The 21623-nt window shown below is 39.9% G+C and overlaps 1 protein-coding gene across 1 annotated transcript in view; it reads left to right on the top strand.

Moving 5' to 3' along the window:
- The window catches only part of LOC106096648 (voltage-dependent T-type calcium channel subunit alpha-1I), a 252424-nt gene that overhangs the window by 41187 nt on the left and 189614 nt on the right, over window positions 1-21623 (top strand).

The raw sequence follows: 21623 nt of genomic DNA, 5'->3' as shown, positions 1-21623 counted from the left end.
TGGGATTCATTTCCCTTTGTAAGTCTTCTTGATTGAATTGCAAATCAGTGACATCACAGCAGTGTGACTGGTCATTTGGACCGACATTAACACCAAGTCACTGGAACAACACAAGATGGTGATTTTTTCACATGTGCAGAAAGAACGGAAAAAGGACAAAATCAAGTAATTTGTGGTAACAACAAGCAGTATTTTTTTTTCTTTTCAAGCTCTTTGGATTAATCAGTCTCTTTACCAGTTTTATGGTAAATGGCCTGTATTCATATAGCGCTTTTCTAGTCCCTAAGGACCCCAAAGCACTTTACATATCCAGTCATTCACCCATTCACACACACATTCACACACTGGTGATGGCAAGCTACGTTGTAGCCACAGCCACCCTGGGGCGCACTGACAGAGGCGAGGCTGCCGGACACTGGCGCCACCGGGCCCTCTGACCACCACCAGTAGGCAACAGGTGAAGTGTCTTGCCCAAGGACACAACAACCGAGACTGTCCGAGCCGGGGCTCGAACCTGCAACCTTCCGATTACAAGGCGAACTCCCAACTCTTGAGCCACAATCGCCCCTAGAAGTGTTTTTAGAAGTGTTTATATTTTTTAATACACTCACACAGAGTTCTGGTAATGGTGGTGTCACCTTTTCAAAAAAAAAGTGTAAGAAGCAGCAGACTGACTTAGAACAAGCTCTACAAATTGGACTGATAACACACTGCTCACTCCCAGTTCTCCCAGTATAAGACAATGACATATTGTTGACAAGAAATAGGTTTTATAAATTTACACTCCACCTAAAAGCTTTCGTGTATCCATCGATTCTTTAACCCAGGAAGTTAAAGGATGATTTATGGACGCTGTGCTTCCTGCGTCCCTCATACTGCAGACAGATAGTGTGACTACAGACAGATTGTGTTAGTACCAGCCTACAAATTGCTACAGCTGCTTCGCAGTCTATTTTTACCACCCATAGATCCTAGCGGTCTGGTACTGTCACACCCTCATATCCAGACTAATGGGGGGACTCGCTGAGAACTGGACTGATAATACTTTATACACCCAGTGTAAAGCCTCATTTTAGCTATTTACAGATGTAATCGCACACATTCTAACACATACAGACACATATATAGATTCAACACACTTCTGGATGTCACAGAAAAAAATGGTAATACATTCAGGACTTCAAGCATGTATGTTTGGATTCATACAGACAGGATGCTTAATGTCACAGTTAGTGGTAAGTGTGTCATCATCTTTTCATCAATAATACCAAGAAAACACTTGCAACACATAATCTATCCAAAATGTCACGTCATCACAGGTTATTGATTGATCCAGGATGTTTCCCTCTTGTTTCTGAAAAATATGTCAAGTAGTGATGTATGTTACTCAGTGCAATATTTTCACAATGAAACTTCAACCCTCATACACTGAAAAATGTAAAACAGCAATGTGCCTTTTTCAGAAACAGCGGTGCTGTTGCTCTGGATACCCTGCAAACCTTTCCAGTAGAACTAGTTTATACTGAAAATAACATGTAATGGCTGATTTTGTGGAGTAAATGTTTATGGCACATTTACTCGCCTTTGTTTGGATTTCTCACGGCAGCTGTGTAATTTCTGCTGTTAGTATCACAAATTGCACATCATTCACCTCCACTGTATTGGATACCATATCCCAAAAGCCACATAAATCAGAACAAACAAAAAAATATGAAACCAAGACAAACCAGGATGGTTAGAGAAAAGTTGCACAGGCATGGGACACATGAGTTCTGGTCGCAGAGGCCTAGCTATCGGTTGGCAACCATCTGGTTGCTAGGGAAAAATTAGCATTCCCATACTGGTTGCAAGTGGTTGCTGTCAGTCACTGTGAAATTGATTGCTAAGCACCATTGCTGAAGACAGTCAGTGATCCTCAGGTAACCACTGGTTGTTAGACAAATGTGTATTTCCTGACCATTTGGCGAGCAGTTGTGAGCCAGCATGCTTTTGCTAGGGGGAAATTGGTCACAAAGAAGTATATGGAGCTCCGCTTAGCATCTCCATGAAACTGCTTTGCTCACTAGTAGATTTCTGTGGTATACATGGAAGATGCTGACATCTCTGCCAACTCTTTGTTACACAGTTGTGAAACTGTGAAAAGTGTGATGTAAACCAGCAATGGAGGCACCTTTATCCCTAGTGAACACTAGGGATAAAGGTCTATAGCAACCACTCAGCATCCAGTCGGGGAACACAAATTTGTACCAGCAGCCTTTGTGACTGAGGTATTAGAGGTATTAGGTATTTGTTGTAAGTTTCAGCTTCCTTAGCCGAGACATTTCTGTGTGGGCTTTGTATGTCTTGCTGTGCCTCTGTTGGTTTCTTACAGTTCTGAAAATATTGCAGGAGTGTTGACCAAAACTGAAAAGAATGAGCTGTTTTATCATCGTTATAGCCCATCTTATTCAGACTTCATGGTTTGCTTTTATTGAGCTGTCATACAACTGTTTTTATTTTTGGATAAGGATAAAGCAAGGTCCAGTGATACAGAGCATGTAGCCATATTAAATGATTAATGCTTTTCTCTTTTGTGATGATGACAAAACTTATTTACTTTATGCAAATATAGCTGGACATCAGCACTATTTCTGATTGCAACAGGGAGAACAAATAAGCTAAAAACTAGGTTCCTGGTTCATCTATGATTAACTAAAAATAATATATATAATAATATATAAAATATATATTTTAAGTTTGCTAGCAAGCTCCTCAGCAACCTAAGAATTGTTTTTTTATGGAAAAACTGAAAAGTATGGATGCATACCTCATCCATTGTTGGAAGGCAATGAATGCACATGACATGTTCATGTCTAGAGGAGGAAGCTCACAGATTATAATGACTTTTCTGCACTGTTCGTAGCTAAACCCCCAAATTCCCATTTGATTTGATCTCTTGATCCTTAAATGGTGAATACAGGATTTAAAAAAAGAAAGTAGAAGAAGATAAACAAAAAAACTATTGATTTTGATGACTTTTGATGACCTTACCTCAGATGAGTATTACACTCATAATGTTTTCTGAGAGACTGATGTGCTTCTCTGGGAGTTTTCTTGTTATCGAAATGCATCATATATGCCTAAGGTAGTTTTCTGCAGGGATGCAACAGACTGATGGTGGCTCGGTATCGGTACTGACACTGGTTTTATAGCAGACTGAGCATCGGCCTTTTCCAGATATTGAAAAGTATTCAGAGATAAGGGCTTTAAGGTTATCACCAGTACAATAACAAAACACTGGACTTTAAAGACATTTATAGTTACAATCAGTTATAAAAAAAAACAAAAAACAAAACAAACAGTTGTTTTGTTGTTTTTTTTATTTATTTATCTTTTAGATATACTTCATTTTTTTATCTTTCAGTCCGCAAATCATAAATGGATAAATAACTTAAGTAATAGGTCAAGCACAGATCCAATATATAACTAAAAATCACTCCCTAATTTATTTTAATTCAATTCAATTTTACTATAGGTGTTTTATATTGTAAGTCAAAGACCCTGCAATAATACAAGAAATCCCTAAGCATTAGATGACCCACTTGGCAACAGTGAGAAGGAAAAACTCCCTGCAAATGAATAAGAATATTAGATATAAGCTCTAATATGTGGTTTACCTGATGACACTTGCTGAGCAGCCTTCACCCAAACAAATAATGTCAACTTTTCTTCAGTTGTCCTTTCTTTCTAAAATTGTTCTCCATCTTTGAGAGTAAAATTTCACAAGATTCAAATGTTTTTCTTCCCTCAAAAATACAGCCGCTGTACCCTTAGCTAGCAGAAAAATGATGGGCCGAATGGGGTGTGTAAAATTACCTTCCACTTAAAAAGGCTTCTCTGATTATGCTGACTCCACTTTTGTGGTGGGGAAATACTGCGAATGAAACATATCTGAACCATGAAAGCATCATAAGGTCAAGACTGAAAAATATGGATGCAGGTGGGATCATGTGGTTACTAAACTGTCTCTGTGGCATCAGCTGAAAGGGCCATCGAGCTCATAAAAGCTAAATGGTTTGACAGCATTGCCAATCAAATATAATTACTTGTTAATTGAAGGTGCAGGAATGGCCTACCCCCTTGTTCCAGCCCACCTTAACTTCTTGTAGTTAGTAACGTCAGATATATAGATATTTGAATTTGACTCACCAAAACTGCATCACAGACATCTCTGACAGTCAATGTGCGTAACCATTGGGCAGACCATATTATTGGTCCCGTTATTGCTTAAAAAATGCTTCAAAAGGCATCAACATTACAAATACAAATACATAGTCCCGGTCACTGGTTTGTATAATACAGTAAGGTGAAAACCCAGCAGATAGCTACAGCAACAGTGTTGGCACCCACTTCTCAAACTTTAAACCTTATTACAATTTAAATGAGAAAGTTATATAAAGAAGGAAAGAAATATGTGTGCATATGTGTCTGTTTCTTCTGGAATTTTAAGATGGAAGAATTTTTTGGAATGATTCACTTTTGGAGTCATCCTCGAGTGGCAATTTGAGGAGTTTTTGGCACTTCCACAATCGCTCCATTTTTCAGGGTAACCACTTGGTCTAGCTCTTTAAAAGCAGAACTAAGGAATAAAACATTGCATCTGCCCAAAATGTCTTAGACTTTCTCTTCATGCCAATGCCTCTGAAATGTTTTCTCTCTGATTGAATTCAGTCTTTCACAGTCTCTTGCCCTGTTCCACATCAATTGCTCTTTTTTTCCTTCAGTTTTAATACACTCACTAAGTCCAGGTGACCATTTTTTCTTTTCGATCTGTCAGTGCTCTGTTATTACAACAATACTCAATTAGAAAAAGGTTAGTTGAGGATGAAGCCGTTTTTGCCCTTTGTTCCAGTAGAGATGCTCTGGTCACCCATTCACACAAACACAGAGATCTACAGCATACGCCAGTCCAAGCTCCTGTCCCAGCCAAAATGGGACACGTACAGGCTAAAATAGTACTGCTGAAAAGTTGAACAAGAAGCTAAATAATTCAGGAGGCTCTCAAGCGGTCACCCTGTTCTCAGCATTTCTCTGTTATTGTACCAGTCCTACTGTTTGCCCCATCCCCCACTAGACTCCCCTGAGTGGATGTCCTGCAGTGTTTTGCATGTCTCCCTGATTTGACGAGACACCTTGTCCTTGTCCAAGTACTGTCCCACCACTCTGTCTCCTTCTGATCACTTCTGTCTTCTTCTTCTTAATACTATCTCAGTCTTATCTGTTCCCCTCCTGGCTGCTCTTTACCTAAATATTTATGTTTTACTCTCAAACTTTATTCTGAGATTTATTCCTTGCTGTAGCTTTTGTAAGTCTTTAGCAATGCTGTTTTTCCCTCTACAGGCAGTTAGAGTGCACCACTGAGTTGTATAATGTCTGGGTAACTGAGTAAGGGGTTCCTGCTGGAGCTGAATGAGTCTCTTAATTATAGAAGCCACAAAGAGAGCAAGACTGTTGGTTGAGTCTACAGAAGAAGAAGAAGAAGAAGAAGAAAAGATTTGATGCAATAATGTGTAATTAAATGTTTCATTCATTTTTATTAAGGAGGGATGTGTTTTATGGCTCCAGGGGAAAAAGCACAGTTTTTTGTTATTAGCACAGTTTGTCATAATGTTGTAATAAGAGTAGTGACGGTTCACATGGTGGGAGGAACAAAGACTTGTATTTAAACAAAAAAGGGTTATGGCCACACTACAGTATGCTGTTTTTGGATACAGAGGGTAATTTGGCTGATCTTTTGCTTGGAATTAGACCTTTAACAGTAGGTCACATGAAAAGGTGAGGCAAGGTTCTTGTAGTGTTGTCCCCCTTAACCCCCAGTGATGGTAATAACTCACACCTTTTTTTTCCCACACCGTGGCTCATGTGATAAATGGCAGGTCAGGGGAAAACCTCCACTAGGGCTCAAATACTGTGGCTCTCCACCTTTTGGTTTTAGAACCGAAGAAACCTCTTGGATGAGAAGTGAAATGTCTTCACAGACTTAAAGAAGTCCATTTGTCTTCTTTTTCAAGTTACTTTTCCAGACTACCATGACCTGGATGACTGAGAACCTACACAGATGTTTGTTTAGTCTGATATAAGGTTGTACTAGATACTATGCTGAATGTGTTTCTTTGGATATTTGATGTCTGAACGTTTAGCTAAAAGCAAAGACTTAAAGGAGTCTATATTAAATATGGGTTGCTAGGGTCACTTCCACTAATTCATCTGTTTCATTATGGTGCTTACAGACTGTGAAACCACAGCGATCTTAGTTCATTACACACCACAATGTACAGCAAGGATCTAATAAACTTGGCTGTGCATCAAATTTGATGCATTCACACTTTATGATAATAATGTATACTGAGAGACTGGCTGAGAGACACTACTGTTTCCCTCTCGTTACTTCAGTCATACGTGGTTACAACAGCTGAAGGATAGATCATACAAACTAAAGCTTCTGCTCCTTCAACTCAAATATTTCTTGCTGTAGGCATAACGGTTGATTAGTAGCCGCAGGTCATAGGGGCAGTCACACTGTGAGAGGGTCATACTACATTTTTGACACTATCAGAATATGTTCCAGGCTATCTTTGGTCACAAAACTGTTGTGACAACAAACCCTGAACCTTTGTCACTTTGCGGAGCAGGGCTGTCATTTTGGAAATATGACCAAAGACATCACTACAGTTCTCTCACAGTGCCGGTGTTTGGTCTGTGACAGCCCAGCCTGGATCTGCAGAGTGTATACCTGGCTTTAGGTCAGCATCAGTACGGGAACCAGGTGGATGTGAAGGATCCCAGCCACACATGCTTTCCTGTGTTTGCAGCATTATAATTGAGAACTTGTGAGATAGTGTGTGTGTGTGTGTGTGTGTGTGTGTGTGTGTGTGTGTGTGTGTGTGTGTGTGTGTGTGTGTGTGCGCGTGTATGTGTCAACACAAGACAGGGGGTAAAGGGCGACAAGCAGAGTTACAGCAAGACAGACTTTGTTTCACAGCAGTGTACTGTGGCAAATTGGATTGCCGTGTGCGCGTGTGTGTGTCCGTGTGAGTGTGTGCGTGTGTGAGATTGTGTAATTCCATCTGCACCCGCAAGCCTGCTGTCAAGATGTAAAGGTGTATCTCTCCTGAACAGAGCTTTGTGCATGTGAAAGAGAGAAAGACGCAGAGAGTAAAGAGGAAACTACGACTTGCAGAAAGAAAGTCTGCAAAAAGAGAAAGACCGAGGAAAACAAAAGAAGCGAGCGAGGATGTCTCACTGCATGATTCACAAAGAATGAGTAACACTTTTGAAAGACACAACATTGATTTCTTCTCTTGTTTCTGTCTCACCAAGAAACCTCGCCAAACCGCTTCGCGTCAGCTGTGAGGAACAGCAGAACTCAAGCGCCATTACCACAGTAAACACACTTGAATATTCTCACGTAGCTTTGCAATGTGTGCAACAGTCTGCAAATGTAAAGCTGCTGAAGCAGAAATGCTCCCAGTGCGGTAAATCAAATGACAAAGAATACAAATCTGTTTACAAATGTTTATTATTGACATTTAACATTGGCAATAAACAGCTTCCAACTAACATTTTGCGTGCATAAAAACAGCTGTTTTGTGGTTTGTCTAATACAAAGCAATTGCACTTATGTTTGAATGCTTGAATCTTTTTCAGCTATTTGACTGGGGAAAAAAAAAACTTTATTGATAAACTAATGATTTATTGGATTCTGAGAACTGTTATATAATGTCAGTCGGCTAATTATGCTATACGCTGGCTGAAAAAATGTTTTCCCCTGTATAATTACCTATGGCAAAGAAATACATGTGCTATAACATGGAGATCCTGTGTTTCACATATTCAGTTTAATCCAGTTTTATTTATATATAGCACCTCAAGTTGCTTTACACTGTAGGATAAAGACCCTACAATAATACAGAGAAACCTCAACAATCATATGAACCCCTATGAGCAAGCACTTGGTAACAGTGGGAAGGAGAAACTCCCTTTTAACATGAAGAAACCTCTGGCAGAACCAGGCTCAGGGAGGTACAGCCATCTGCCACAACCAGTTGGGGGTGAAGGGAAGAAGGCAGGACAAAAGACATGCTGTGGACGAGAGCCAGAGATTAATAATAACTAATGATTAAATGCAAAGTGATGTGAAAAAAGGTGAGTGAAGAATAAACACTCGGTGCATCATGGGACCTCAGATGTGAAATGTAATGTCTTAGCAGCCTGAGTCATGCTCGATTCAGTATTCCTATTGCAATACTGTTTTCGTGAGACTCTGCTAAACTTTGAGCACCAACATAAAGAAACTGTGTCTTTGCTCTGTCCCTCGAGGCTGATCTCAACCACTGAGATTTTGTTTACCCTTCCTTATCGGCTCTGCGGAGAAATGTAAATTTGAAATTATGAATATTCTTTCTCACTACCTTCCCTCGTCCTCTCACGCTCCCCTCCTCTGTCTACGGTGGCAGTAAATAACATCTGCTCTACAAATTAATTCCCCCCTCAACCCTCATTGGCCTTCTTCATTGTCTCTACCAGGTTTATAGGAGAACTCTCATATCAATTAAAGCCTAATTCTGTTAGCTGTCATGCATGGTGCATCGGGGTATTTCTTCAGCTTATGAAAATGCCAGCTCCCTTTAAGAAAGTGTCATCTCTGATAATGCCTGTAAACTGTGCCCCCTTAAACTAAAAGATAGCAAGTGGGAAATAGCCAATATTAAAACGATTAAGCAGGTGGAAACAATTGGGAGCTAATATAAAAGCCAAGTAAATTGAACCAGTAAATCTTTGTACTATGTCAGTGTTAATATGCTGCTGCAAAGTGCCGCCTGCATGCATGGGGTTTTTAACTATTGGTGAGTAAAACTGAAGGCAAATGCTTCACAGTAACATGATGGTTATTTAACTGTAATAGGTTTGCATTCAGGATCTATGACCCCATATTGGCTCAATAATATTCCTCGTTATTGGGGTGCCTGTAGCTCAGGTGGGTAAGTAGGTTATCTGCTAATCAGAAGGTTGCTGGTTCAGTCCCTGGCTTCTCCAGTTTGCATGCCAAGAAACCCCTAATGCAATGTCCTATGGAAAGCTCCTGGGTATAGGCAAGACGTGCTTTTATGAGTGGAGCATGTTGTATTAAGTACTCAAGGAGAGTTAAAAAACTGCTATATGAGAAGCCACGATTGCATGCGCACTTCTGGCCATAGACCAAAACCTGAAAAGGCCTAAAAGTCCCACAAACAATATATTTGATGTCTTTTTTTCTGTTTATCCATCCAGTTTATCTTTTATTGAGTTCAGGGTCACAGGGCGGCTGGAGTCTTTCCCACCTGTCACAGGGCTAGAGGCAGGGTACGCCCTCAACAGGCTGTCATTCTGTCTCAGAGCCAACACCCAGAGACAGGCAATCATTCACCCTCGCATTCACACCCAAGGCCATATTTAGAATCACCAATTAGCCTAACCCCATGCATGTTTTTGCACTGTGGAGGGAAGCTGGAGTGCCCGATGACAACTTTTCGCACTAATTTTTATTTTAATGTAATAAAAAACACCATAATGTCATAATATTGTAAACATTGTCAGGCCCCTGTTGTCCCCTGTGTCTAGAACAAGAGTACTGGTCACTTTCTGGTCTCAGTTTACAATATAAAGACTGTGAAGCCTCTTTTACAGGATGGGATCTGGGAGGCCAATAAGTACATTCTAGAGGTTTACACAAAACAAGGTGCAAAAAAAAATGTAATAGTCTAACATGAGCAGGCATGTGATGATGATGCTGTTATCCCCTGTGATATGATACTAAAGCCTACTGAAGCTGGGATGAACTAATGTGGGATACACGGGTCAGCTTTCTTATTGGTGTTTAAAACATTTATTTTCATCTGCAGCTATATCATGTCTTTTTTTATGATAAATTAAAGCAGTTTAACATTTATGTGGTACCGCTCCCATTATTTATATCCACTTTTTAAAGAGCAGAACTTATTGATTGAACTAGTATCCTGTAACCTGTATAATGTTAAGCAGGCCACCTGGAAGTATTTTGGTTGTTTTAGCTGTAAAAGTGTCATAAAATCAGCTGTCTGTATGTGCTTTTGTCCCCCTTTTACTGGACTACTACTTCTTTCAACATCTGGTCACTGTTTTGCTCTATAAGACTGTAATCAGGGATTAATGACAGAAAAACATAAAAACAACAAAATCTAATTTTACAGTTTTTACTGAATGAGGCACTCAGAATGTACATGAATAAAAGATTTAGAATAGCCAATTTGAACTATGAACTGTAAAACACTGAACAACAATAAGTACGTGACCCTTTGGCTCTGTGGTTTGTTATTGGGCATCTCTTTTTCAGGCGTTTTGGGGCCCTGATAGAGCTCCAAGAAGCACGTCCTCTCAAACTGTAGCCAAAGGCCCACACTGCACTGCTGACACTTGTTCTCACTTTTATGCAACTTTTTCCTGAGTGGATAATAAATCCACACTGCTCTGCCTGTATGTTCTAGGCTGAAATCCCTGCTTTTTCGGGTGCTGGAGGACAGCTGGGTAGTGTATGTTTGTGAATTTAAAAACAAAAAACTTTATCTTAGCATAAAATCCTAAAAACACAGCAAAAATAAAATAACAGCTAAATGTCATAATGTTAGTTTTCTGTATAACTCCATTGCATTCACTCATGCACTGTTCCTCAACCTTCCTGGGGCAGCTGCCACATGCTTGGGATTACCAATGACTGTAATATCACTGAAAAGTTGCTACTTTCAGCAATTGTTGGATTTTTTAGGATTGCACAAACTGTTCAAGAGTTATGGCAGTTTAAAGAAATGTTGGAAAAACCTGTTGCTGGCCATGGTTACGGTTGTTTAACAAAAAGAATTTGCAGCATTAGGTATTAGGACTGTAGCTTTCCAGCAGGGCTAAATTCAGCGGTGCTTCACTCTACAGGTTCCATATATGTGTTCCCTGGGTCTATATCTCACTTCCTTGATCCTGTAAAGAAAAGATTAGAAGTGAAAATGTGGCCGTCCATTCGAAGTCCAGAACAGATGATGTGCTAAGCAAAAGTTACCATGGAGATCTGGACATGTAAAAAGAGAACCGCTTTCGTGCCATGGAAACTCTAACTTTAGGGTCAAGTTACCTCACTAACCAATTAGCTCTTCCCAGTCCGCCCTCTGGTACAATCCAGGATACAGATGTTTTGATGATATGACAAAACAAAGCTAATGCTATTCCCCTCACAACACTCAGACAGACAAGTTAGAGTTAAGATGCACTGAAATTTCTCACACACATAAATCACACATATCACCATAAAATCCTGCCAGCTGTGCATCACCAGTTACAGAGCTGGCATACCTACACACATGCAGATAGGAAAAAAAGACTATATGCATGAAGCACCCACATTGTCAGCAAGAAAAAAATCATTAAAGGCCTAACTGGTAGTATCAGCTCTCTAAATAGCACAAGCCCAGAGGCCATGACACACATCTTTCATCTGAGGAGGAAATGTTGCTGAGCTGGAGATTGCACACAAGCACTTATGTAGAAATGATTTGTTCTCTGCACTGTTTCTAAAGCCAAACAGCTACTCAGTCCTTAGTGGTGTCTGTTCTGTCTGAATCTGGTAAAAGACTGAGAGATGAGTTAATTGCAGTTTCTGGATAGAAGCCAGCTGGCTCGTGGAGGTACCTACAATAGAGACGTACTGTAGTTTACAGAAAAGCTATGGCCATATAGATTTATATTTAGCCCACAGCTTCTAACTCTGCTACAAATGGCACAAGTGAGCATGAGCACCTGTGGAGGAAAGACGTATAAGAAGTCATCTTTGGGCACAACTCATCAAGCAAAAGCTTGTTAACAAGCAATTTATCCTTCTGTGTTTTAAAAAGGTGCTTGTGTAACATTTTAGATTCCCCAGAATGAATTAATCTCTCTTACAGTGGCAGTTTTCAAAGGTGTTGTTTTTCTTTCCTTTAAAAATATTATAATTACTTTAGGAGATATTTTGGGAAAATGCCACGGCCAAGCCTCATGGCTTCCTTTTAGTTAAAATAAAATCAGGATTCAATCATCTGAAAGCAATACTTTTGTTGCTTGCGTGTTTTAGTCATGAGGGGCTAGCTGAAATTGCAGTACTGTGATATTTGAGCCGTGGCTATTATTACACTCCTAGCTAGGCTGTGTGAGGCAGCCTTTTAGCCACAAAAATGGAGTACACTACAGCCCAGAAGTGGAACCAAAGATACTCTGACTGTATAGCATAAACTATTAAGTGCTCAGCAATACTTTATTACCCTAATGGATCATTTCTTTCTATCATTTCAAATAAATGCCTTTCTAAATTGAAAGAACTCTGATTTTAAATGAGATGCTACAGTTTGGTGTTGTGTTGTTCAGCATAATTAGATAGGCACAGAGTGTACCTGGCACGCTCTCGAGTAGTGGCATTAATAGCTGGATGGATGGATAATTGTTTCACTGTCTTTTCTTTGTTCTGTGCGTTCTAATTAAGATCAAAATAATCACCCTTCGTCAAAAGTTTTGGATTCACACGGGCCCTTAGTGTCTAAAGAATGCATTAATAAGTCATCTTCAGCAATCACTCTCTTTGGACTCATTTAAGCGTTAACATAGACTGTAATTAGGTTGAAATTTGCATGCCAAAAAAGTATTTATGCACAGTGGTGTGTAGCTTTTTAGATTTCAAATGGGACTTGAGTGTACATTTTGTAAACAAGCCATGATTTCCTTAGGGCGCTGCGAATGTGTTTGACTATTGCCAGCGACACTATTTGTATAGTACTACAACCTTCCTGTGGTTTAGATAATTAAAGGTTTTGCACACACAAATCTCAGCAAGAATGATTAATCAGCTGTCAGAAAAATAAGAAATCACTGCTTATTCACATTGCTCTGAGAACAAATCAAGTTAGGCAAACAAATCGACTTCAAATAATCCCGTGGCTTTTATTTTTTAACTCTCATTGCCAGTTGATTGCTGGTAAACAGAGAAGATATTAAAATGTTAAACTGAAAACACCAGGTTGCGTGCATCCTGTTTTGAATTATGCTCATCAAAAGGTGATTGCTGTGCTCCTTCAGTCAAACCCCCGACTTCCGATGCTCCGCCTTTGCTCACCTCTGTCTTAAGTGGTTTGAAAATCAATTCCTGATCCGTGCAAGTGGCTTGGTGTGAGCGGGGATAAGCTGCGGCTTGTCAGTGGTTGTTTTGCTATGGGAAAGTCGATGAGCAAACGGCTTGGTTTGTTAGCTGCAGGAAATGTCAATGGGGATATTGGGAAGCAGCACTGGGCTCTAGTGGTCCTACTAAAGCCTTTCATCTGAGGTAGCCAACATCATTACGAGCCTGCCATGTTTGCCTTTTCGGTGCCTGCAGTTGGATGTGCGTGCTTGTGTGAGTCTGTGTGGGTGTGCGGTACGGTCCTAGTGAGTGTGTTCATCCGTCTACCCATGTACACTTTGGTCTTGATTATCTTGTTCATAATATTATGTGTGTGTATGTGCTTGTGTCTAAGTGAGCCTATGGGCCATTAAGCTTTCAGCATGGTCTGGAGCTCATTAATGAGGATCCGTGTCACATCAAAGCAGCTAGCTGTTAGCTTCCCATACTGTTGCCGGTAACTAAAAGTGTGTAGGTGTATCAGTATGAAATCATGTGGGTAGTCTGTGCTCATTACTTTTCATTTTTACTCTTAGGTTATTATATAGTACGTATGCATTTATGTATGTTTTCATGACTTTTAGGTTTTTCCCATCAGCTCTTTGCTGTTTATCAGGTCCACTGAGTGTGTGAGGTTCATTTTCTCATTTGTCCAATCTCTCCTTTTTGATCACCTTCTAATGGATCAATACTGGAATTCAGTGCCATGCGGTGCCTGTTCCAGAAAAGCTAGCGAGGTTTGGGTTTTGTTTTTTGCATTTTTCTGTTGAATATACTACTGTTTCCAAGCCTGGCTGTGGCAGGTGAAGAGATGACTAATAAAGAGTAAGCCCGCCATTATCTAAGTTATTCACTGGGTTGTACACCATTAATGTGTTATTGCTGTCTCCAGTTGTAATGTACTAAGAGAGAACATTAAGTGGACACCACCTAAACTGTGGTGTATGCCATCATGTGGTGACACACACCAAGAGTGAGGGGACAGAACTGGGGGATTTCCCTGGTTCCCTGACCTGGACAGGACAGTGGAACTGTATATACACAGTAGTTAGCACTGTTGCCTCGCAGCAAGAAGGAACTGGGTTCAAATCCACCATCTGGCTGGAGCCTTTCTGAGTAGAGTTTGCCTGTTCTATGTATGGGTTCTCTCTGGGTACTTTGGGTTCATCCCACACTCCAAAGACATGAGGCTAGTGTGGTTAGGTTAACTGCTGAATATAAGCTAACCATGATGTGAATGTCTTTCTGTGTTGACTAGCACCATGTCCAAGATGTACCCCACCTTTTGCCCTATGGAGGCCTGGTGGGCTCTAGACCTCCTGCAACCCTAAAGAGACTGGATGGATGGTTCCTGACTTGTTATACATACTGCATATCATATGTTTATGAACAAAAGCAACACAAACATCCACCTTTTTAATAGAACAGTAATAGAATAGTACTTTTCTCTTTAAAAAAGGGATACGGACTACATCAGATTTGAACAAAATGCTGTTGCATAAGCTAACAACTTCAGATAATACTTAAAACAAAATTAGGCCTCAATAGTGTATATGCTTTTTGAATTTGTTTTTCTGCTGAAGAAAAGCTTTTTTATGACGTAAAACAAAGCGGTTGAGTTTACCAGGGGTTACTGGTAAACTCATACCTGTATGGCAGAATTGCCTTGCCTGAAAGAAGTGGAAACGCACCACATTACCTTAGTGTAACAGATTACCTGCTTAATTACTCCCTGTAGAAAGCCATTTGTTATTCTACTTGTTCCATTACTTTTGCATTACACTACAACATGGCCAGAGATACACTGACACGTAATTACAATCTAACAATAAAAACCTTAGCGTACACACTGACACAAATCCCTAAACTAATGAAGACAACTGCAAGTTCTTTCTTTTATTGTTTTACTGTGAACACTAAGCTGACAGCAAAGTTGAAACCCACCCACAGAGGACTTCACAGAAAAATGTTGTGACCACAGCAAATCTGCTGCAAAACAGGTAGAGATGGAGGCTACAAGCCTGACTGCTCATCACTGCTTCTGTTACCTGATGGAAATCAAACTGTGGCTGCTTGGCTGGATTTGGCAGCTTTACATTTCCTTAAGAAATTTTGTTCAGTTGTGCAAAATTACACCGGTTTGTTTGGGATGATGTAATATTACAAAATTAATCAGCAGCCACTTAATCAGCCAAACTCACACACTCATTAATGGAACTGTAGATTGCTTTGGCCCTCATATAATATAAATGTTGATATGTTTGTGAATTATGAAGACACTAAAAAAATTAAATAAGTCTTTGCGTTGGCAACAAGCTGTGAGTTTGTGAGTATATTTGTGTGTGTGCTTGTGTATGGAGGAAGCACTACATATTGTACCCCCTGTGCATTAGCCTGATTGGTGCTCACAGTTCAATATATCAAAAGTATGTGAAGGAAATGCAGTTTCTTTATTTGTCATTCTTTGTGTGTGCAGTACTGTACACACCATCATTTCCTTATATTTTGCCAGAAAAATGGAAAATAGGTGCCGTTATTTATCAAAGCATGTGCAAACATAAATGGGAATACAGCACAGAAGGCAAAAATAGTTTGTGCAATTCACATGAGCTTCAAAGTCAACATTTGGTATGACCAACTTTATTCTTCATCACAGCCTGCACTCTCTTAGAGGCCAGTCTGGGGAGCCCAGTCCATGACTGATAGTGTTGTAGTGTGTAATTTTCCATGCCACTGTCATGCTGAGAAATGAAACTGTTAATCAGATGCTTTCCAGATAGAGGATCAAAATCTGACCCTATTTTTCTACATTAATCATTTCATTTATTTTGAGAAGTTCCCGAACATCACTGACTGAAATGTAGCCCTAAACTATGGCAGAGTCTCCACTGCATTTTACAGGTGTCTACACACATGATGAGCCTCTCAACTGTCCCCATGTGTACGTATTGACCACATATGGAACCAAAACATTTCAAATTTGGGTTCATCACTCCATAAGACCTGTTGTCACTGATTTTCAACTCTGTTCTTGTATAATTTGACGTGCCTCAGTCGTTTCTACCTGTTTCCCTTTCTTGAAAATGGCTTCTTGACAGCCACCCTTCCACTGAGACTACTTCTGATGAGGCTTGGGCGATCAAGAGATGGATCAACTGAGGGGCCAGATGCATCTGCAAAATTATACTGCAACATCCTGTGTCCGGTTTTTGCTGTAAAATATTTTGCATTTTCTTAAGGACATGCTGTTCAGGTACTGTTCATCAGCTATGGATGTCAAATTTTATATATTCAACTAAAGAAACAGGAACAACGCTACTCCTCGGCCTCCTACTTGGATGCACCTATGGTATGAATTTCATAATCCTAGTCACCTCTTCTCGAGTTATCACATTCATAAACTTGGAGGTCCATCCCACCGACCGATAATACCCTCATCAGCAACTGAAGGTTAAAAAGCAGCCTATGTCCAAAGAAAAACTAGGAAAACTATTGTTTAAGACCACCTTAAAATCTTACAAGAATTTCGTCTTACAAGAAAAAGGCGTAAGGTGTGGCTCAAGATGTTTGCTGAATTCTATGTGCATGTACATTTGCAGCTGCCACCTCCAACTATTAGGGAGGACGGTCATGACCTAAAGTGTTCACCAGAGGTGGGAAGTAACAAAGGAAAATACTTTAAGCAGAATGTTTCAGATATCTGTAGGCTTCTTTACTTGAGTATTTATTTTTCTGACAACTTTTTACTTTTACTCCCTTCATTTTAAAAGAAATATCTGTACTTTGTAGTCTTTACATTTTCAAAACAGGCTCGTTACTTTTGTTTCAGCGGGCTCATTTATCGCTTTTATTCGGTGGTTAAGGTGGGCCGGAAGGAGTGCAGGTGTCTGTAGGTTGTGTTTGCGTACTCCAGCATGTAGCTAGCGCTACAGAAGAGGAGGCAGCATGAAGAGTGTGGCGTTTTTTTTTTAAGTGGCAGGTCATTTCAAATTCAGCGTTTCTATCAGCCCAACAAACATCAGCAAATACACAAACTATTTGTGTGCAGTTTGTCGCACAGTGTGTTGCTAGCTAAAGGTCCAGCTGCTGCAAAGAAGGAGAGCTAACTTCACTCAGAGATGGAGAAAGATTTAGGAAGACAGGAGAGGAAGAGGGGAGGTTAGATTCAAAGGTAAGGACTGCTCAGTGACCTTTGATAATCTGCAGATTGAAATTTTACTTGTAATGTCATAATTTTAATCACATATTGGATTTCTATATGGTGTGTTTTGATACAATTATGTGTTTTAGTTTTGTGATATGTCCTGCAAATCAAACTAAGCTATAATAACTTTGTGCTATTCGTCTGGGCAGTTTTGTGCAGGATAAACAGGTTAGCGTGCAGTACTGTGGTGAATTCACAGTAAATCACTGTACTGGACTACTGCACAGTGGCTGTGGTGCTTATGGTCAGATTTAGGTTACATCAAGTGTAGCAGAGATGAATTTGCATTTAAGCTGATGATGCTTAGATTCGTTCACCGAATTGCAACTTTGTATCAGCTGTATACTGAGTAATATAAAGTATAAACAGTGTAGTGTCAGTGTAGTGGATGGACATCAGCCAAGATAGCTTGTCAAACTGCTGACATCTTGTTGAATTTAGTTGTGTAAATCCACAAAGAGCAGCAGATTAGCTGACCACATGTACACTAAGAAAGCCTACTGGAGCTCACATTAGAAATTACTGTGTGATTGTGATTGTTTTCCTTATGCTGAGTGACTACAGATCTTGGAGTTATCCCACCTGACCCTTAGCTCCACATCAGTCTATGATATATGACCCTACTGCCAACATTTGATCTGGGTTCAGTACGTCCAACCCAGTGTTAATCACACATAGATGCTACTTACACCACTAAGACCATACAGGAAATGGCTGTGGATGATTACTGATTTTCAGCTGAGAAACAAACTAACACATATAAAGCACGTAATTAGCTCAGTGCTGCATAATCTAACAGTTTTCCAGGGGGAGAAATTGACTCACACGCAAGCGTCATGGTTTGGGAAAAAAGAAAACATGCAATTGCTGTGTCATTAATGTGGTAAAGCTTCAAGGTAGACCTACTTGTTTTCCTTTTCTTTGCTTAGTTATTACATTTTTTAATGGCCTTCCACTTGCAGAACGGTGCATAATAAGGTCTAATTTGTTGCCTGCTCATTCAAAACAAAAAGGTAAACAGTGGTGAACAGTCACAGCCTGTTGTCTCAGGGAAATGTGAGCTATTATTCAGCATCGTGATTCGGTAACACAAATCATTAGTTTGGTGTCAGCTATGCTCAGGGTCCTTGATCTTCTTCAGAACGAGTTTTCAGGTCACTGAAAACTAATTTTGATGTTACCGTTATAGGGTCTTCTCTTCTTCCATTTAATTTAAATAAATAGTTTTATGCACAGAGAGACTTGAAAATCTCTTGATATTTGCTTTGAATAAACCGACAGTATTCAAGGAAGGTGCTATCATATTTTAAGATAATTAGAGGTACAACCTTCCTCCTGTTCCTTCTTAAGTGGATTCAATGACATTTTGACTTTGTTGGTATATATTCAGGCTGAAACCATTATTTTAAAGCCTCTAGTTATATAATCTCTGACAGATTAATGAGAGCCGTGCCCTGTCATACTTTGTCTTCAGTAAACTTCACCTCAGGGTTATTAATTGTGCGGATTTTATCTGCAATATCTGACTGACCATTAAGAGTGTGGTGAGCTCTGGGTTCACGACTGCTTAAAAGTATTACTTTTTGTTCCCAGAGATAGCAATCTAGTTAACTCAAGCACCTTTGAAACTGCAGCACGTAGATATGTGACATCACTTGATGAAACGTGAACCCACCTGAACTTTCTTTTTTTTCTCCTTCATGCTGAGTTTCTTCATACTGGAACATTTCCAGTATGCATGAACTGCTCTTTTTCAGAATGTAAATCATTCTAATGAAACACTGAAAGATGCTTGAAATGATTTTGAAATCGCAGTGTATTACTGTCTTAATGGATATGACCAATAATGATGCTGAAACGGGGACACTTCACAGGACGGTCATTAAAGTGAAGGTGGCCACTTAAAAGTATCTCGGTTGTGACTCACTCGATCTTGGTCTGTGTGATATGTAATTACAGGTGCAGTCTAGATGGTATCACTTTCATGTGCATAAAAAGTCATTTACTTTAGGGGAGTAGGTGTAAACATGCAAGAAAATGATAAGCCGGCAAATGAGAAAATCGTGGAGTGCATTAGTACTGCGGAGGATACAAATGCTGAGAGCAGGCTGACGTGTCAACAAAAAAAGGCAGAAACTTGGGGACACAATCACAGAATAAACAACCTAACTGCTGTAAAGGACATGTCACACCAGCTGCAAACACAGCAGTAAAGTCAAATCAGCATGTTGCTGCAGACAGTAAACAGCAGCCAGCCCATCCCAACGGTCATAATGATCCTTAATGTGTCACTGACTCATGCACATTGCATTTTAAAAGTACTGTTATTAGGATGGGGCTGCACAGATGTGCTTTCTTAGTGCACAAGGTATTATTGGCTACAACCCCCTGTTTTTTCCTGCATTTTGTCAGCGTTCCTGACAAAGGTCAAGAGTCTAAACAGCGAACAGTATAGATATTACATCTGGGGCCCTGCTGTCAAAACCAAACAAAAAGATTAAAAAAACATTGCCATCTACGTTCCCCATCATCAGCAATAATGGGTAAGCGTCATCGTGTTTAATGGGTCTTCTAGTAAAACAACCTTCCTGACATTGATGCTCATGAATTTCACTGTTTGAACAATTACTATCACATTATTGCAGAGCAGTGGAGAAGGTTCAGAAGGTGATAGGAAATCTATAAGGTCATGCAAGCTAACCTTTAGTGGAAATTACAGCAGATGAAGATGAGTATCTGGGCTCGTGGAATCCACACAGCATTTCATTTACTTTACACAGTATAGTAAACTATAGTGAACCACAGCTCAGTGTTGTCAAGAACTTGCAGAACTTCAGAAATGGGTGATCTGCTCAGAAGCCATTCATCCTGCGCCATTCCTAGTTGTTTCCATACCGACATCAAAGACACAACATTCAACTTTTAAGACGATTAGCGTTCTCTATTGCACTTTAACATAGTATGCAAAATAACAATGATAATGTGCAAAGGTTTCATAAGATTGTATCTTAATTATCAGCGATACTCTTACATGAACCTCCAACTGTTTGCATTTTATTTTTATCTACATATTTATTTTTCTTTCCACTCTGTGTTCAGTTTTTTTCCTCCTTCTTGTTGCTTTCATCTTTTCCCTTCCTTGCACTGAACCTTTGACACTGTTGCAACATCCTAATTGCCACCGAGGTTCAAAACAGTTTTATTTCTTACCACTGACACGATGATTACTCTGCCAGAGACTGAGATTTAAGACGCTGCCAACTGCTTTGCCGGTCTTTGCTCTGATACTGCAACAGTCCTTTGCTTTACTTTCTTCTCTCTGTTGTGAAGATGTAAAGCTTTGCCAGAGTTGACACTGCCCTTCCTTGGCAACTGACAGCCTGATTGCATATTGCACTCACTGTAATAAGGAAACGCAGGTTAGCAGTCTTCTGTGTGAGCTTTCTTCCCTTCTCTTTTTGCTTTTCTCTTCTCTTTGTAGTCATAAAAACAGCCTGAAAATCAGCCTTTAACTGAGATCAACACAGTTCAAAACCTCAGAAACTCTGGTATAGAGAGATAAACTGATGGCGTGAGTAGATTTTGCTGAAATTTGTGTGCTCCGCTCGCTCATTGGAAATCTATGGGCAGGTGCCACTTAGTCATATCAGGACTTCTCTGTGTTCTCGCTCCAGCTGCACAATATTGATTCCTCTCAACACTAAGCCTCTGACTAAAGCACTGAAATCTCCTTCCTTACTCACTCTTTTCTTACTCCTTTGTTCCTCCCTCCTCCCCTCTCCTGACTGACTCAAAACGCACCTTCTCTGTCCGTCTCTTGCTTCTACCTGTGATCACAGTGTGATCTAAAAAAAAGAAGAAATTGTGGCATCTGGGTGTCATGTTGAAGTGTCTTTAAGTTTTAAGAAAACTTGCTGATGTAACAATATCGTCACACAGGTGTTGTGTTTAAATACTCGTCAGAAAAATCCTCCCAAAGTATTAGTGCTGCCAGCTTCCTCTTTCCACCATCCCACCGTTACATCTCGGGAATGACTGACTGACTGCTTGTTAATATTGTAGGGGGATATTTATGAGATACACAAAACACTACACAAAATACGTATAAAGTATAAAGTTTCGTATAAAGAAAAGGGAAAGTCATCGATGTGCAATAGTGATGAAAAAATAAAATCAAATTGACAAAACTCAATA

The sequence above is a fragment of the Oreochromis niloticus genome, linkage group LG6 (genome assembly GCF_001858045.2).
Source record: "Oreochromis niloticus isolate F11D_XX linkage group LG6, O_niloticus_UMD_NMBU, whole genome shotgun sequence".
Classification (NCBI taxonomy): Eukaryota; Metazoa; Chordata; class Actinopteri; order Cichliformes; family Cichlidae; genus Oreochromis; species Oreochromis niloticus.
The sequence above is the reverse complement of the archived record's forward strand: the minus strand, read 5'-3'. Positions and strand labels throughout refer to the sequence as shown.